General features: G+C 35.3%; 1 pseudogene; it reads right to left on the bottom strand.

The window, feature by feature from the left end:
- Positions 1 to 368: 368 nt before the first annotated feature.
- LOC114417141 lies at positions 369 to 3,588 on the bottom strand (annotated as a pseudogene).
- Between the last annotated feature and the right edge of the window lie 261 nt (positions 3,589 to 3,849).

Here is a 3,849-nt window from a genome sequence, read left to right as displayed (position 1 = left end):
ACTTTTCTATGTAAGAATAAGAATATTTTGACAATAACCAGCTGACCATAGATCTTAACGTTCCTAGTGGACATACTTAAATCTTGCATATGAAAGACTTATTTTCTAGCATTAAATTTCTATTACAGAATTTCTTTTAATCAACTTAATTAATTAAGTTATGAAACATTAATTCTAATACAGGTTTGATCTCCTGAATGTATTCTATCCCTTTTTTTCACTCTCTTATATCCCCTCCTTCCTTCTCCTTTGATAACTTATCACGAGTCTCTTAGATAAAAAAAAGGGACTAATCTATTGCATAACCAACGCTGGAACTGTAATTACCAATAACAAAAAGTTAACTAAACTCAAGAATCAGCACAAGGTGGCTTAAAAATCCTTAAAATTTTGATTGACATTTATATGCATAATTAATGCCAAAAACATCATTCAAGAAGGAGAAATATGAGAGTACAAACAATACAAAAAGAATGATGAAAAAGGAAATTAAAAAAAATACAAAGCAATGGTCATTTGATATTATTCCGCTCTGAGCATCTTCTCCTTTCTTTACTCGGAGAAAATCTTGTTTGTTGTTAGCCTTGATTGTTCCTCCCTTTGGCATATATACTTCTCTTTTATATGTTTCCCCTTCCTCATTGTGCATAGAATATTACTTAGTATTTTTTTCTCAACACTTGGGTAGGTCGCTTGGAGGTGGTAATAAAGATTCATTTGGTCCTTTACCGTTGTCCACAACAAAAGCCAATCTTCAGTCCCCATGTAGTGTGAATTTCCAAATGCCAATGCATAAACTAGACACCTAACAAAACAGAATACCATATATCATAACATTGAAAAAAAATGTGAAATCCAAATCATTTTATCTTTGTACAACTTATTTAGCTTTAGACCAAAGTTCAGACACAATATTGAATTGATAACTGAGTGCTATAGTAGCATACTCTCTAATATACTTCTTTCTACAAAATCATGAGTGAGACTCGCTAAATAAGAAGGGGGGCCACACATTTTTGTAATTTCCAATAAATTTGGATCAACAGTAAAGAATATGTTTAAAAGAGTGTGTTAGAGACTGTGTTGTTAGCATTTTTTGTGATAACTTTATATACCTGGATTATCAGCCCTGAATCTGATAGCAGTCCACCCCCCAGCCGGAACTCCAACTGTATTTTTCTCCACAGGATCTCCAAGGTTGAATTTCTTGGCATCTTTTGCGGGTTGAAATTCCCTTGTCCTATACCAACAACAACAAAAAAAAAATGCCATGAAGATGAATAGGATGGTTCTCAGGTGTTATCATTCCAGTATCTTGCAAGACCAATTGAACAGTGGAATTGTAAGCTAGTCTATAGACTCTTGTCCCTTTCATGGTCTTCAAATTTGATTGGCTGTATCCCTGTGAAGTTATACACTACAGGAGGATTTCCGGGAAAATCATCGGTGAAAACACCCTTGATCTTGAGGAAATGTGCTTGAAGAAGAGAAATTTTAGGCATCACAAAGGTGACATTGTTGATATCTGCTACCACCCTGCTATTATTCACACAAGTAGCACAAGGGTTGACACTGAGGCTAACTGTGAAGAGCAAGTTATGATCAATCCTTAAAGGGACTCTAGCAGGATACTTTTCGGAGTTTAAGCTTCGGAGAGAATCGGTGAAAGTGGTGGCAAGTGGTGTTGCATTTCTAGGAGGCATTGAAGTGAGGGTGGTGATGGTGGAACCAAGGGTGCCTAGATAGTGTAAAGTGGCAGTGGCAGTCTTGTTGTCAACTGCAATTGGAGCTTACATGAAAGGAGAGGCTGCAACCAAGTATTTGCCAGTTTCATGTTTGGTTGTTAGAAGCACATTTGTGGTTTGGCCAGGTGCTATGAGAATGGTATCAGTTTTGAAAGGCTTGGTGTAGACTGCATCAACCTCAACAACTGTGAGTTCATGGCCAGCAATTTTAAAAAAGAGCTCTTCATTGAGTGCAGCATTGATGATTCTTAGCAAGTAGGTGTTTCCTGGTTGAACATCCAACTTAAACCCTCCTTGGACACAGAAACAAGGTTCAAAATTACTTAACTGAAAATTAAGGATTTATTTGGTTTGAGAAATCATTTTTTTTAATTTATTACTTCTGAGAGAAATTTGATTCATTTTACCTCTCTAATTAATTTTCTTTTCTTTTCTGATAAGTATTTACTGAAAATTTTATCAGCATTAGTCAATCAGAAAATATTTTATGGAAACAAATATACCTGATTTTTTTTTTTCCATTTTTTCTTTGGCTTTAGCTACTGTGGAGAACTTGTTAGAATTTGAGTCACATTGGCTTGGTCTAATTACGTCAAAAGTTAGATTTTGGTTCTTGGACTTTGCCTTGTGAAGCACACAGCCTTGGATAGGTCCTGGATGGCCATTGATTGTGTGAGCATCAGAGACATTTGGAGCCAAACCGGATTTCAAAGCTTCATTTATTACAGCCTCAGTATCTGATTTCCACCATTCACCTGAATCAAATTCAAAATATTGTGAGAACTAGGAAGTATGGTTTCTATTTTAATTAGACTATTAATCAAGGTCCAAAGGGAAATATTCACTAAGAAACAGTTATTACAGTGTATATTTTTTTTAGAAAACTAAGATACAGTTTCACGAGTGTTTTTAGCAATATTCTCCTATATATCAGAATTGAAGTTTTACCTTGAGATTCTATGTTGACTTTGGATGCAAATTTTTATTGTGATTGGAAAACATAAATAATGCCCAAGAAATTGTATTTAAGTTTTTTTTTTCTTTCTAATTTATGACTATAGAACCAAAAAAGTTAAATATTTAGCAGCATGATTAAGAAAAAGGTAGTAGAACTTACTCAATATGATAACTTGTTCCCTATTTGGTTTGGGAAAAGGGTACGGAACTCCAAGCTTGGGCAAGATGACCAAGGCACCATGGACAGTGGCCCTAAGCCAGAGGATATGTGCATGCCACCAAAGTGTGCCTCTTTGGCCTGTAAGAGTAAAGTTATAGACTTAGGCCTGGCCCGGTTGAATTGGGCACTGGGTTATGTATGCTGGCCCATCAGCCCAACCTGTTCTCAAGTGTCTGACACCATTCATGTTCAATTTCAATTCACTTTATAATTTTTGCATACGTAATACTAATAACTAATGAAAAAAGCACTCAGTGCCTATCAGTTTCGTATATACAGTTGGTAGTTAATGGTTTAATTTACTGGATATTAAATCATGTAATTTAAAATTCAATTGATCAATGAAGACAATTAGATCAATGAAACTAAAACATATGGGATGTTCATTTTGGTCTCACGAAAGTTTCATTTCATTTTTTCGTCTTATTTTCCAATGTTACAATAATGTAGCACAATTCATACTATATATGCTTAGGCTTAGCATGTGTGAGTGACATGATAGAATGTAAATAATAAAATACACCTACATTGAACTTGTAGTAGCGAACCATAGCTTCCCCAGATAGTGGAAGCAAGCAAGCTGCCAGCAATAACATGATTCGAATACCAAACTCTGCCATGCCTGCCCCTTTTGAGCCCTCTATTCCAATAGCTTCAGTTCTCCAATTTGCTAGCTAGCACTCTTGAATGCACTGCAACACAGCAGGAAGGACAAGCTTATAAGGGCCACTCTCTGCTGTAATGTCCCTTTTAATAAGTTGGTAAAAGGAATACTTAGGAGTTAAGATGGTTCATATTATAAAGTACAAATAACTCAATAAAAAAGGTAAACCCAAAAGATATATGTCATTTTTATAACACTCATATCACCGAGGGCTTGAACCAACTAGTGGAAGATTATTTCAACTTAACAAGAGGTCTTGAATT

The sequence above is a fragment of the Glycine soja genome, chromosome 6, assembly GCF_004193775.1.
Source record: "Glycine soja cultivar W05 chromosome 6, ASM419377v2, whole genome shotgun sequence".
Taxonomy (NCBI): domain Eukaryota; kingdom Viridiplantae; phylum Streptophyta; class Magnoliopsida; order Fabales; family Fabaceae; genus Glycine; species Glycine soja.
This window is presented reverse-complemented; position numbering and strand designations above follow the sequence as displayed.